At 46.8% G+C, this 15,436-nt stretch overlaps 2 protein-coding genes and 1 long non-coding RNA gene across 3 annotated transcripts in view; 1 reads left to right on the top strand and 2 right to left on the bottom strand.

Annotated features, from left to right (window-relative positions):
• The window catches only part of LOC119379546 (formin-binding protein 1), a 214,201-nt gene that overhangs the window by 7,576 nt on the left and 191,189 nt on the right, over positions 1 to 15,436 (top strand). The window lies entirely within an intron of this gene.
• Positions 1 to 15,436, bottom strand: part of LOC119379553 (E3 ubiquitin-protein ligase Topors) — a 371,896-nt gene that overhangs the window by 207,351 nt on the left and 149,109 nt on the right. The window lies entirely within an intron of this gene.
• On the bottom strand, positions 8,548 to 11,403 carry LOC119379549 (uncharacterized). Its single transcript, XR_005181238.2, has 3 exons — positions 11,240 to 11,403; positions 10,164 to 10,246; positions 8,548 to 8,648 (listed from the first exon to the last, which is right to left on the bottom strand). It is a non-coding gene; the product is annotated as an uncharacterized LOC119379549 (long non-coding RNA).

The following is a 15,436-nucleotide window of genomic DNA, read 5'->3' as shown; positions in this document are numbered from 1 at the left end:
ATGCGCGTTGCGATTTGAGCTGGTAGCCTTCGGAGGACCTCGCGTTTCATTCGCAGCGTTCTGTTTTGCGGCGGCGCGGCGGATGCCCCGAGCCATTTTTGCCTCGTTTCAACGCCTTGTGGGTGCATATCGCGCGGGCGACCTGCACCGAGGTATGAGCTGGCGCGGTCGTTATTCATCGACCGTTATCGGGGGAATCTTGCCGCGGTATCTGGCCTTATCGTCGTCGGATATTTCCACGAGCACCGTAAGCGGCACGTGTCCAGTCTCCCTGTGCGCCGTTAACGCGCTGACGCCGGCGCGCGATAACCTATAGTAGCGTTGCGTCGGAGATGATAGTAGTTTTAACGGTGAAATCGACATAGACAAAATTTGCTCTGCCGCGATTCCTTTTTTTTTTTCCTCGTATAATCGTCCAGTCCTTCCATAATAATCGCTGGGGTTTTACGTGCCAGAACCAGGATATGATTACGATTCACGCCGTATATAGTGGGGGACTCTGTATTAATTTCGACCGCCCGAGGTACTTTAACGTGCACCTAAATCTAAGCACACGGTTGCATTTCGCCCCCATCGAAATGCAGCCGCCGTGGCCGCGGATCGAACCCGCAACCTCGAGCTGAGCAGCGCGACAGCTTTTTTTATAAGCTACCACGGCGGGTGAAACAGGTCCTTGCAGTTCCGTAGTGCAGGCAGTGTGACGTTCACAAAGCGTACACTTTTCTAAACACCTCTCATTAGACGCGCGCATTGATTATCTAACAAGCTGGTGGTTGGCTGATGGGGTGTAACGTCCCAAAGTGACTCAGGGTATAGCCGTAACGGAGGGCTCCGGATCAGTAACAACCGCTCCCGATAGAATTGAAAAAAAAAAAAAAAAAAACTCAGCTTTCAGCCTAAAATCGAAAGTGCATGCGTCAGTATCTATAACGCAGCTCCGACCGCTATCGCGCGAAAAAAAGAAGTAAACGAAATAAGAAAAAATATCCAGAGTGGAACGGGTTTCGAACCCCCGCCCTCTACGTGGGAGCCCATTATTCTACCACAGAGCCATGCCGGTGCTTGAAACTCCTTTGCAAAAAGACCCTATACAGGCTTCATGTCGGGATGGAACCACCGTAACATATATCATATAGCGTGGTAGAGGAGCAAAATAACAACCACGCGTCACACAATGCGAATTGCGCAACGAGTGGGTCGTTGAATGCTTCCAACCCATTACAAAGGGCTCAGCCATAATTCATCGTCATCAGGCACAGCATCAACAAAGTTCACATAGTGCCTTACAGATGTGTAGCAGGTACCTCGCTTCTCCGCAAAATAACGAATAGTGGCGTAGTGGGTGCTTCCCAACTTCACAAAAATTATGATTTGTGGTGTAGTGGATACCTTGCAAGTGTACTTGTGTTAGCAGCGCCAAAAGAGTTTACAACAAAGGTACAGTGTAACAAAGGCTGCTCTTCCAGATTTCGCAGCGACTGTGCTGCGCTTTCCGCTCAGGCCTCTTTTTTTTTTTTTTTCAACGACACTTCCCACACCACTTATAGGCCCTGTTTTGCTCACCTGCGTAAAGACATTATTGTGGCTAGTTTCACATAGCTCACGAAGAATAAGTCCATAAATTGGTATAATGCTCGTGCCGTAATCGTTTTTCTAGCCAGATAATGATATCCGTCGTCGCCTTAATGACATTGTGGGCGCCTGCTCATGTGTAAAAGGTTCCATATATAAAAGTCGCTGTCGCCGTGTCGCGGTAGTTCTCTGGAGTTGCGCTGAGGCTACGGCGTTTCGCTTTCGAAAACTATAGGACGTGGGTTCGATTCCTGGCTACGGCGGCCTCATTTCTATGGGCGCGAAATGCAAAAAATAAATAAATAAATAAATAATAATAATAAAATAAACTAACTCCCGCGTACTTAGATTTAGGTACACGATGAAAAAAAAAAAAAAACAGCTGGTCGAAATTAATCCGGAGTCACAACGGCGTGCCTTATAACCGGACCGCGCGTCTTTGGCATGTAAGGTAGTAAACTGAAATTTCAAAAAAAAAACAAATAAAAAAAGAATCCCTCCAGGGGCCTGTGTGTACGGTAACGGGAATAGTGAATGGAAAAAAGCAGAAAAGCTAATGCGCACTTACGAGACAGAATTTTATTGTTTATAGCGAAAAGGAGAAATGTATGCGAAACTACGTCAAGCGAGCAGAGGAGAAACTCGTAAGCCTGTCAAAAAAAATAATAATAAATAAACGCCTGTAGCGGCAAATATTCACTCGTCTTTTTCTAACGCATACAACGTCGTTCTTTATATACGTGCGCCTAGATCCATGTTGCGGTTCTGTCTCCCTTTCACGTCCCACATACGTGTATATTAAATGCCCGTTCGTATAGTTGCCACATCGCATGTCGACTCATCTTGGCTATGACGTTTATTCACTCCGCCGAGCGTGCGATGAACCGCGCGGTAATTCCAAACCGGTGCAGTAATTGCGGCAGTTTCGGACACAGGCGGCTCTCTTGCGAGCCACGCGGAACTCCGCGCGGCTTCCGGAAGTGGGCGCGCCCCTTTTGCTGGCCGTGCGTGCCTGCCGCCGGCTGTGAGTCACTGGGTGATCCTATTTGAATGCGCCGCAGGGCACTCTGTGTTCTTTCCCGCTGAAACGCGCTTGCCGGGTGCTACAGGGGGATATCGCGTTGCCCCGCGAGTTTGCGCGGGGTACACACAGGAACGGTCATCCTTCCGACGGCCCGTTGGCAGGAAGAGATGCGAATACGGCACCTTTGGAAACTGGTCGTCTCTAATATTTGAAATGTTTTACTTGTCACTGTTCGTGGCCCGGAAGGTACGTTAAAAAGGAGATGCCCAGAAGGAGTGCCAAGCTCACAACTAATTTTCTTTCAAGAACAAGAAAACGCCCTCATGTGTCGGCGATATATATATGTACACAAAGAGAGAGAGAGAGAGAGAGCTCGGACGTTGGTGACGTCATAGACTGGGTCTCCTCTTGGCACTTAACCATCGCGGCGGCCGGCCGCTTTCCGGTGGGAGCAAAATACTAGAACGCTTCTGTATACCTTGTTTGGGGATTGTGTACGTTTTGGTGAAGAGCGGGTGATAAAAATGAGTCCGGAGCCTCGTGTTGCTTCTGGACGTCAGACCCAGTGAAACGAATAAATCAACCATTCTTCTTGGCATTTCGAGTTTGAAAGGACCCTTGTATATTTCTGGAGAGATCGAGGCGCCGAGACCTGCATGCCGCGTGCCCTGTCGTTGCTTGTCGCAACTTTGCGGCTGATTTTGGCCACGCGAAGGACGGGTGTGCGTCCGAGCTAGGTGGCGCGGCGTTGTTGTCATGGTGAACTTAAATAACGGCTTTTCCGTTCTTATCGTATAGCCTCTTGTCGACTGCCGTTGTATATGACGCACGCTCACGCCTTGGAAACGGCGTTCGCAACTTGCGCCTCCGCCCGCGATAACGAGCTCTCCTTCCTCTTGCGTGTCGCCATATCCTCTGCGGTTACCAGGCTACAAAGGCCACCGTATCGCAAACACTAGAGTGCAGGCCCTGAACCACGTTGGCCGATGTGGGCCGTCGATCATCCCTTTGGTATGTGTTGTGTGCGTCCGGTAAACTGTCACTTGGGCACGAACACATATTCGACCCGCGCTGCCGGCATTTTAGCACTTCGCATCAGCGCCGCCAATCGTCAACTAAGGGCTGTTCGCTTCGCCATAGGTCGGAGCTGGGCTAGTTGGACTATTAGCGAGGCACTATAGTCGGAAGGACTGGCTCCAGAGCGTAGCATGGAAAACCTAAGCACGGTCGAAGGAACAAACAGTTCCCTTCATTCTTGTCGAAGTAGATTCGCTCGCTTTCCCTTCGCGAAGAGCTCGTCGCTTTTGTCGCAGATCGGGGCAGGTATTTTATAAGAGCCAAAAATGGACTGTCCGTTTCAGCACGCGCTGATAGAGCTCGTGAGCTGGCGGACCGGCGCCAATCGACACTTCCGGCTCTCCATAGCCCTATCCAATCAGCACACGCTCAAAAAGGATGCTTACTGGCCTCTGACTTCGGGCTCACCGCATACGAGCGAGCAGCGTATTGCGGCAGCCTCTGCACCACAACACCGTGCTCTGCACGCAACTGTTTTGAGAACGACCGAGCGCACCTGTGCGTGGCAGATCTCTCCCGGCGACCCGAGCGACGACCGAGACGGAAACAAGCGTTGTCGTCGTCTTCTCGCCTTGTGACGGCGCGGCGTGAAAGGAAACTCGTCTCTTTTCGGGCCTGGCACCGGTGTCTGGTGTTTATATAGCCGCGCTGAAAGATACGTTAAAGCAGGGTAAAAAAAAAAAAAAAAAAGATGATCCCTTCCCGTACCACTAAGTATAACGGGAGTTTTAAAAAAATGTAAGAATGGAAGGTATAAAAGATAGAAAGAGAGAGAAATATATTAGAAATAAATAAAATCAAGGGATAAGAGAATGATAAAAAGAAATGCAGGATAAAATGAGAGGCACAGGAGGAACTACTTCCCAGCCAGCCCCAGCCGAGGGAGCAGACAAGGCAGTCAAAGCCGCGCTGAAAGAGTGCGCATTCTCCTAACCTGGCCATCTATTAACGCGTAGCACTTTATAGGAAGTAAGCTGTGATCTCTTTGGAGACATTTTAACGCGACAGCGTTAAGGAGCCCGTGTCGCAGAAATGCCGATGCCGGCGTCGGTGGCGTTGGTTGTCAGTGAAAAACGGGCGTTGTCCGTGAGCGAGAAATCGCGATGTATGGAAATAATAAAAATCAGGGGTTCGGAGCCGGAATCGAACCCAGGCATTATGCGTGGCAGTCAGGTTTTCTACCACAAAGCTACGCCAGTGCTTGAAACTGCTTCGGAAAAAAAAAAAGAAAAAGCCTACAGAGGCGCCATGTAGCGCGGCGAGTCTCGTTAACACACGTAATATTGCGTGGCAGAAGCGTAGCATCGGGTCATGTGAATTGCACAACGAGTAGGTGCTTTAAAGGTCCATTCATTACAAGGCGCTCAGGCATAATTGATGATCATCATCAGCAAGAGCATCAACAAAGTGTGCAGTTGCGTGGGTGCGCGTATTGCCTTACGGAAGCGTAGTGGGCACGCGTCGATACTTTGCTGAATGATGAATTATGGCGTAGTAGGGACTTCGCAACTGTACTCGCAGTAGGCATGCGTTCTATGAGAGTTTAAGACGGCCTATGTTACGCGCACGGACGTTCCTTGCGTCACAGTTGATGTCCACGAGACAGGCACGTAGCCAGGATTTTTTTTCGGGGGAGGCCCAAGGCCTAATTATTCGAAAGAAAGTCTTTTTATGGCAAAAAGAAAAAAAATTGCCCGGGAACATAAAAGGCTGGACGAATTTGGGGGGGGGGCCCCCCCCCCTTGCCTACGTGCCTGCCACGAGAAGCGAAGCGAAATGAGAAAGCGATGTGAACGGGGCCCGATTACGCTGCATCCCGTTCCACTCTTGCCGAAGCTCCAGTATAATCCTAATTTTTCGTCTCGTCATCGAAGACGCCATTTTTCGCGCTGAAATTTCGTTACCACCTGCAGTTATACCGATGTATAGCAAATGGTGTGACAAAAATGTGTTTTTTTTATTTATTACGAGCGTTTAGTATTGACCTTTTTAAATGCCGAATGAGCTGGCATGACCCGAAACATCCAGAGGATTGAATAAGGTCGCCAAGGGAGGGGAAAAGAAATGGTTATCTTAAATTTGTAATCGCCACCGCTGCACATTTTTTCGCGGTTGAACTCCGGTTGTATATATGTTGACTAGAGAGAAACGCCGTATTTCGATCTTCTTTTTTAACGCGATAGTGCTGATATCATCGCGCGCACCTAACTTCGGTCGTCGCTGCGGACAACGGCTCAGCTGGCGCAAGCTGAATCTGTAATGTGCCAACTCTCTCATGGGGTCACTGCTCCGCGGCCGCTAATCGCGATACCGGTTTGCTGCATGCATGCCCCTTCGCGTAACTTACTTGACCTCTATATAGTACGTGTACAGAATGAGGCGAAAACGCGCGGTTAACGTCGTCTTTGGTTGACCTAATATAGAACGAACCATGTATAATCTTATACGCACGATGTTAAGTACCCGCGACCGCTCGTTGATATCCGTTAAAGAGGTCATGGGCAAATAGCCGCTCTAGTGTTGCTTAAACCCTAAATAGATGAGGGAGAGGAGGAAGGAAAGAGGGATTTAGTGGTTATGTGCCGGCCACATGGCCGCAGGCCCGGTACGTCCTGTCGCAAAAAAGAAAGCGACTTCCGAGCCCATGTTTTTGGGCCAAATTGGTATTGTGGCGTCTAGTCTCCGAGATACACCGGAAAATACTGCAGACGTTGCTGTTTTGGAGGGTTTAAGGATTACTGAAGAGGGATTCCATGTAAGCCAGTGCGTGTATACGAGTTAAATTTATGCGTTCTATCAGGGCGCTGAATTGCGCCGCGGTTGCAGCTGGGCAGAATGTACCGGTGTCAGTTGCTCGATATTGTTGTCTTTGCGTTGCACCAGTCGGACTGTTGCGAAGGTTCGAAAAAAAAAAAAAAACTGGTCAACGCTCAGAACCTTCGCGACATGGCAAACTTCTAGGTCAGTGGAATGGACTAGAAAGTTTCGCTTTTTTCTCTTTTTTTCTAGTAGAATGAATATTTGGAGATTCGACAATTTGGTTATCCGAATCGACCACTTACAAAGCGCGAGATCAGATTGTTCAAGCGCTAAGAGGCGGATGAATAATTAAACACCGGCTATTCAAATAAAATGCCCTTTTGCAGACGCATAGTAGTAAGGGCTGCGGCTTTGTGGGCGAGGCAGACGCGGCAGAGTAACCTTATAATTTCCCTTTGGGAAGTACGCTGCCGTTAGAAATGCTACATCACAGTGTTGGCGATGTGTGACTATGTAGCACTTGTTCGTCGTTCGAATCTCTTGTTCGCGGTGACCTCGTTCCACTGGAGGCGAGATGAAAGGGCACCGACGTCACGGTTAATCCTGTGCAAGCAAAATTCACTAAATGAATGACCTGACGCCTTAACGCTTCATCACCCTACAGCTGCTGTGTTGTTTTTGGGGCGTTTAAGCTGAGTGATCCTGATCTCGTTCCTGCGTAGTACTATTGAATTCTCACTGTCGAGCGAAAGAAGTGCGGCTGCTCTGCAAACGAAATCAGTGACGTTTTTCGATACCGCAGGGGGAAAAAAATTGCGCTAATGCGTGGCTCAAGCAAGGTGACTTAGTCGGTTTGGGTGATATTTCTTAGTGGGCTGTCGCGTATACGCGTTCTCCTGTTTATACGGGGGCCAGTTCGCGCGCCTTGGCGATTCGAGTGCTCCGCCGTGGAATGCCGTCAGCATATGCCAGCCGTTCATGTGCGAGCACCGCCTTCCTGGGTGCCAGTGCGCGCGCGGCCATCTGCGAACTGGTGCGCGTCTCGGCGAACGTGTTGCTAGCGTTGCTGCTCCGCGGCCTGTGGTCTTTGCGAGATAAGGGGTGCGTCGTGATCTCTAGGAACGAGGCCCCGCGGAGGAAGTGCGTGTCCGTGGGTGCGAGGGGGAAGCCTGGCACACACCCCTTGGTGCAGGGTGTGATAACCTTCAGCACGGGAGCGGCAACTTCCGAGTTCACCGCGGCGATTGGCCCGCCGTTCTTCGCCTTCTGTCTCTCTCTGTGCGTGCGCGCCTTTCACAGCACCGTGTGGAAATCCCCAAGACTCTGGTGTGCCATTCCTCAACCGTTTATTATTTATTTTAGCAGTCATTGTCGTTCTGGGTCTTTTTCACCCGCTTCCTGCAGTGGGGTGTGATGTCCCACGACGTCGGTGATAATTTCTGATCGAAATGAATTTGTCTCGAGTAGACTCCTTTCTTAGCTAGCTCCTTATTTACTCGCATATTACGAACACTGGCTAGTACACTGTAAAAAAATTTTTGTCAAAATGACGGGAAATATCCTGGCAGCTCTATTTCCAAGCATATGGCCGTCAAAATGACGGCAGGCCGTCATTTTCAAATGATGGTAATATTTTATCATTTTGATGTCTTTCCCGTCAATTCAAAATACAAGCGAACCGTCAAATTGATAAAATGTAACAATCAAAATAACTGAAGGTCGTCATTTGCAAATGACGGTGTTCTTTCATTTTGACGTCTTTTCATGAACTCAAAACACAACCGACCTGTCAGATTGATAACATTTCACCGTCATTTGCAAATGACGGTGTTCTTTCATTTTGACATCTTTTTCGTGAGCTCAAAATAAAACCGACCTGTACGTCTTTTTGTCAATGCTATTATGAGACCATCAATGTAGCATTTTCTCTGCGAGGTGACGAGAGGCTCTCAACATGAAATGCAGCTGCATTGTTAGTATGATGGCCCAGGAGATCAAGTGTATTCTGTGTCACTATGAACTGTAGAGTGGTCTACCTCACCATGCGACCATCACTCGACATGGGTAGTACCTAATAAAATATGCAACGAAAGCTTTTGTCAATACTTGCACATTTATTATTCAAAGCGCTTTGATAAGGCTGAGCACCCTTGGTCCTACTCCGCTCCCTTCTCTTTTACCCCGCCTTTTGGTCCGGTTGATCTGTCCAATGTACCTGGAGTAAACAAAAAGAGAATGACAGAATAAATCCATGCGCCATAAACTATGCCAATCACATATTCGGGTTTCAGATGTGAAACGCCGGAAATGTATAAACTATGCTGCATTGTGTGAGAGACACTGTATGATGAAATCAAAGGACACCAGATAGAAATGCTGAGCAGCAAATGTGACCATATTTGTCGCACGCTGAACTAGCTACATGTATATGCTCTGATGCATAATGTTCCCAAGTAAGCATGGAGTGTAACAACAAATATAAAATGTAAAAAGAGCCCACAGTTGCACAAACAACCCGTGTATTATTTCTAGTAATAGAAATAGCTGCTCATAATGTAGAGGGATAAACACATACTCCAAACCGTAATTCTGCAAGGTCATTTTGCTTCACTTCAGGAGCTCTGCCATGAATCGCATCTAGACCACTAAGTTCCAGTATAGGCTACATGCGCACTTGTGGCAGCCGTCCACTTTTACAAACCTCATCACCATGCCCTGAAATTTGTTAAACATCAACACTGGTTAAATCTTGACCTGCACTGCTAGGTGCTGCAAGATCTTCCTCACATTGTGCCACACTCTGTCTTGGACACACAATGCTGCCATGAAAGCGACTTACATGAGACGTGAATGATTTTGCACTTGAAAACACTTTTTTACAGTTCACAAAACAACGGGCAGTGGCAACACTAGAAGAAATATGCTTCTTAACGTGCCCAATATCTTTAAAAAAAAAAAGAAAACTTGACATCACGAAATATATGAGGACATCTAAATTCTTGTCCAGATGACACAGGAGCAACATCATCTCCAACATGACTGCGTGAAACATGCACACGCAGTGCATTAAATGTTTTGAAATGTTTCGAGCAGCCCTGATTTACACATGCTACATTAACATTATGAACATTTGAATGAACTCTGTAGTGTCTTTCATATTTGTACAAGTTCTGCACTGCAGTCTCACAAATGTGACAAGAAATCATGACATTGAGATGTGTTTCCATGAAATATACTTTAGAAGTATGCGCCTATGAGCTGACTTCGCTGACGAGGCAACGTGTTGCAGCTGTGGCTTGGGTGCATGGGGTGGGTAGGCCTGCACATTAAATTTGAGGTATTAGTTCAGAGGACCCTATTTAGGGTCTGATTTGTCTTTACAAACGACACACATGTCCTCAGAAATTTTAAAACACGGAGACAATAAATTCCAGAGATATTCAATACATACGTCGCTTCGCGGAGCGTTAAAGTTGCAGTGACATCCACAGCCAAGTATGCTTGAGGTTGATATACGGCTATGCCAGAAGGCTTATGCGCTGACAGTGGGGCAATACGTCGCAGCTGTGGCGTGGGTGCATGTAGGCAGTTGGCCTGCACATTAAACTTGAGGTACTAATTCAGAAGACCCAATTTAGGGTCTGGTCTTTCTTTACAAATGATACACACATGTCCTCAGCAATGTTAAAACACGCAGAAAAAAAAAAATTTCGAGATACTGAGTACATACCTCGCTTGGTCGAGTGCCAAAGTTGCAGTGATATCCACAGCCAAATATGATTGAGGTTGACCTTTCAGACCTGTCCTGTGAACCTGAAATGATTCGAGCGATTAGCAGTCAGTCAATCACATCCATTCGATAGTTACATGCAGTAATTGGCATACTAACTTGCAAGCACTTGACAAATCCCTTAGCCTCCTCCTCACCCTGCTGTGTTTTAAATCCTTACACATGTCGAGAATATTGCAATTTAGTCTAGTTTCTCCATTTTTACGCAGTGACAGCTGCTCGTTTGATAGGCGGTACTTTTAAATTTGCATGTTACAAAGTCACTTTCGATTGCGATTCGTGAATCAGAATAGAGCTGGCCAATCGCTATCGGATACCAACGTCTGCATCCTTTGCCGGGAAACGATCAAGAAACAGAGAGAGTAAATTGCACAAGAGATGCAGTTTTAAGCCACACTACAAGACAAAAAAAACTATTAATTTATAGTTGACGTATACTTTTACGAATTAGCGACTATAGCATCCACATTATGCAAGTCAGAGTTGCAGATGGTCATGATCAGCATTAGCGCATGTATACGAACGAACAGATGAAAAGCAAAAAGAAACAACTAAATAAAGTCTTATACTAATTGCTCTGAACGTACTCGGCCGTACATGGCGCACTAGAGTTCCTCCACTCGATCCCAGTCCTCGCACCGTTAACCACTTTCAATCGCCATCGAAAGTGCGCGAAAAGTGCACTCTACTCAAAAACACGCGCCAATATTCCTGGAACGTTTGAGCTTTTTTTTTTCACTGGAACATTTTTATTCATCTTTTTTTTTCTTTTTATCACACTAGATGCAAGCTGACGCTTGAAAATTGCTGCACGTGGTTCAGCCTCGGCGCAAAAGCACATCGCTCTAATGCATACCGCAAAAACCAGAAGAGACGCGCGATGGGAGTCGCCTCCACAACGCGCGAAAACTAGAGCTTGCTTCTTTGCTACACGCAAACGAAGTGCCTTGTTAAACAGTGCACAGCCGAAGGTGTAAACAGACGAAAGTAGTATATAAGTAGAACAGTACACTCACCTTTACCCGTGCACTCGACTTGAGGCTGCAGCTCCAAAGCACACACGCGCGTTGCACAGGCACTCGCACGCCACGCAAAAAAAAAGACAAAATGGCGCACCAAACCGACATGGAAGAAGCACGCACAAAGCTCAAAGAAACACGTTGGAATGTACCGGCGTACCGGCAGTACTCGCTCCCTCGGCTCTTTCTCTCTCTCTCTGGCGCGGTGGCGCCTCTGCCTCTGCCGCGCTGCCTCCTCCACTCTTTCTCCTGGAGAGGTAACCGCTGAGAGAGCAACGTGTCACGTGACGTACGGTAGCCAACCGAGGCGCGCTGGAACTTTCTCTCTCTTTTTTCTCTCGTCTCTCTTTCTCTCCGCTCGCTCGTTGACAAGAGAGTCGCCGTCTTTCCCGTTTGACGCCGACGGCTCGTCAAAATAGATAGAGAGGTCGCTGTCAAAATGATGGCTCGTTTTAACAGTGTAATGTTGCCGACCGTTGGCTAAAATCTGCTAATTTGGCCTAACCGCTCTTAAACACAAACATTAGCTTCATTCACTTTAAGTCCAATGACTGAGTTGTCTGCAAAGTTTTTCTTTGCGAGGCGTTGTTGAAACTGATTGATTTTTTTTTTTGTTATTTTCGAGGCATCCGATCGCTACTGTCATATGACTGCCGAGGTAATCAATGTCATATATTGAGATGCGTCCGAGGGCCTTCATGCCAAGAATGACACGGCGGGTTGTCAAATTCGCGTGCTTATGTGATCGCCGAGCAAGGTACTTGGAAACAAGGATCGTTGGTGCCTGCAGCTGATGGACCAGTGTTTGTTATCGTGCACGGTTGCAGTAGCACTGCGTCGAGAGCGGGGAAGGCTAACGACCCACCACGAAATGCGTTGCCTGTTCCCGTGCTGTTGGGTGACGAGGCCGCGGGACAGGTGCCAATCACTGTGTGTCTCCGCTGTCGCCGAGAGCGGGCATTGGCGCGGCGGTACCCCCCTTCCCTCAGTGTTTTTTTTTTTTTACTTTTTTCCTCAGTGAAGGGATCCGTTGGTTTGTGTGATCGGATCTCTCCGCGCGTTTGGTTCCCAAGTCCTGTTTGCTCTGTGTGCACGTGAACATATATGCTTACGGAACCGCGCGATAAGCCGAGAATCGCTCATGACGGCGACGGATAGACTTCTCGAGTGCGCCGACGTGGGGCGAACGTCTCGTATTCTACACCTGGACCCTGGCGGGTAGATTTCGAAGCTACATCCACCACTCGAGGGCGACTTTAACTTATCTCGAGGCTTTAAACTTATCGTGGGTAGCGATACGCGAAGGGTTCTCAGGTCGTTGCCGTCGCGCTGTGCGAACCCCCATAGCTCGCGACGTTGTCTAGAGGAGGTGGGTGTAGCTTATCCAGGAACGGTTTATAACAACTATCCTAACGGAAGGGAACGTAAACATTGGTTGATGGAACGCGTCCAGTAGGCGTCGTCTCTTACAGGCCCGTAATAGGGATGGTAAAATCGATGAAAGATTAATCGATTAATCGATTAAAGGTCCACAATTAATCGATTAATCATAATCTATTTGTGTCTTTCGATTAATCGAATTAATCGATTAAAACAATTCGATTAATCGATTACAGCCTCCCCCACTCCAGGGGCGTAGCCAGAAATTTTTTTCGGTGGGGGGTTCAACCATACTTTATGTATGTTTGTGCGTGCGTTTGTATGTGTGCGTGTATATATACACATGCAAAATTGAAAATTTTCGGGGGGGGGGTTTGACCCCCCCCCCCCCCTCTTGGCTACGCCCCTGCCCCACTCCCGCCTCCAACCTCGCCCCTTGTTGGCCGGAGCGCATGACTGCGAGGCGCGCTATCCTGAGACGCAGACCCTGAACGCTATCCTTAGACGCAGGAAGTTGCAAAGCCGAATACTACTACACTCTTAAAAAAAGGGTTGTAGTACTTACTAACTTCGGTTTACTAACTACTTGTCACATATGTTACTACCCTGTTAGTAAGTGCGGTTAGTAACGGGGAGGTTAGTAACCGTTACTTCCCTCGCCGTTACAAACGCACTTAGTATCGGTTACTACCCTTCTGGTTGCTAACTTGTAAAATAGGTAGTAACGGTTACTACCAAAAAAAAATTAAGTAGCCGTGATCCTTTCGCCTCTGTTTTTTTATAACGGTCGCTTCACGAGCATCAACATTGCGATATATCATTAGGTAATTATGCACAGCACGTCATGAATCAGAACAGCACACATACACAACAACAAGGCTACGCGACACGTATAATTCGTAAGCGTTTCCAGGAATATATATAGCCCTACCTCTAGGGTACCCAGCTGGTGCCGGTGAGCAGCTAGGCTTTAGGATAAATAGCTTAAGTTATGCGCCTATACTTATATAGCGTATAATTTTATTAGGTGCGCGAGGTGACATAGCGTAGGACTTTTAATCAAGCATATTAAGACGATCAATATGCTATGCATATTTTGCGTAATGTCGTCTCAACATGGCATAATATACAAGACCCAAGACGGGGTACTAAGCTTACTAATATCGCCTCAGTGAACTTGAATCGATTCCCGTGCTAGTGAATAGGTTGTAAAAAGCTCGTAATAATAACTTCTAAGATTGGTTTAACAAACTCGTTTAACAGGTGCATGGCAAAAAGTTAGTAACGGTACGCAAGAGGTAGTAACCGTTGCAACTTTTAAGTGTCTGCTAACGTAGGTAGTAAAAAGGTAGCAAAAAGTTAGTAATGGTCCAAGAAAGCTAGTAACAGCTGCTGTTACTATTTGCTCGTGGTTACAAGCTTTTTCCTCTTTTTTTAAGAGTGTGCAATCAGACTCAAATATCAATTCCTCTAAAAATGTTGGCCGTACAAATTATATGTCTTCAAGCAATGATCAAAAAAAGTGAATACGAGAAGGGTTTGAGAAAATATATTAAAATATATTAAAAACTTTCACTCAGTGAGTGAATGCATGTTTTTGCAGCACTGTGAAGGGTTATAAGCAAAGTAGATTTTTCTTACTAACTCGAGTTAGTAACTTGGCTGTTTGGGTAGTAACAACACGCCTGTTGCTTTCGAGTTTGTAAATGGTTAGTAACTGTCTCAGAGAGTTAGTAACAGTGGCTGTTACTAACATTTTCCTTCCAGTTACTACCTTTTTACGAACTTTTTTTTAAGAGTGTACTTTTTCTGATTCTATTTGGGATGCCGTCGATCGCGCACTTCTACGCAATTGCGTCGCACTGGAGTACGATCCGATGAACTAAATGCCTTCTCAGTTCAAAACATACTATAGTAACCCTGTAGTCGATCGCCGCACCAATCCGAATTCACTTGAGACTTGGCACAGCATGCGAACTGGCCTAGATCATGTGTTTGACGTTGCAATGGAGTATTTGCCAATTACTGCAACGTCAGTAGCATCCGAGCGCCTTTTTTCGCATGCTGGATGTGTGGCGACCCAAAGGAGGTGTCGGTTGTCACCCAAACATCTCGGGCAACTGACATTTCTTCGCTCAGTAGAAAAAAAACATGTGGTTCGGAGCAGCAACCCCATGAAACAAAACAAGAAAGGGGACTGTTGAGAAAGTAAGCAGCACGTGGATTCGCCAACTTTCAAAAGAGAAGTTTATTCTTTTCTGTAAATTTCATACGTGCCAGCGCATCGTCTTGTAGCTTATTTTGTTCGTGTTTGCTTTTTGCCGCGCTGTTTCATCGTGTTGCCGCATAAACGCATGTCTGCCTACATTTGATAAACGAGTAGTTTTCGTCACCTGTAGTGTCAATCGAAACTTTCTTTGTATTTCATTCAACTCTCAGATTTTACTCGATTCTTGTGTAAGTGCGGCATTGTAATATGCGCTGCTTATTTCCTCACTGGTTCTTAGTGCCGTTCTGTTTTACTCTTTAGCAAATAAAATATTGTTTACCAATGAAAGAGAGAGAGAAAATATATTACAAGGCAGAGAGGGTGGCCTGAGCTAGTACGCCCCTGACTGCTACTCTGCACCGGGGAAAACGCAACGGGGGAAAAAAGAGTGATGAAGTACGATGATGGGGAGATGATTAGGTAATCCGTATATACATAATAAGACACGCTTGCTAGCTTAAAGAGGAGAAGGACACTAGTAACGATCTTTTATTATGCTGTATACCAACTAGCCCAACTGTCCGTCTTATAGGGTATATATACCA

This window comes from Rhipicephalus sanguineus, chromosome 1 (assembly GCF_013339695.2).
Source record: "Rhipicephalus sanguineus isolate Rsan-2018 chromosome 1, BIME_Rsan_1.4, whole genome shotgun sequence".
Classification (NCBI taxonomy): domain Eukaryota; kingdom Metazoa; phylum Arthropoda; class Arachnida; order Ixodida; family Ixodidae; genus Rhipicephalus; species Rhipicephalus sanguineus.
The sequence above is the reverse complement of the archived record's forward strand: the minus strand, read 5'-3'. Positions and strand labels throughout refer to the sequence as shown.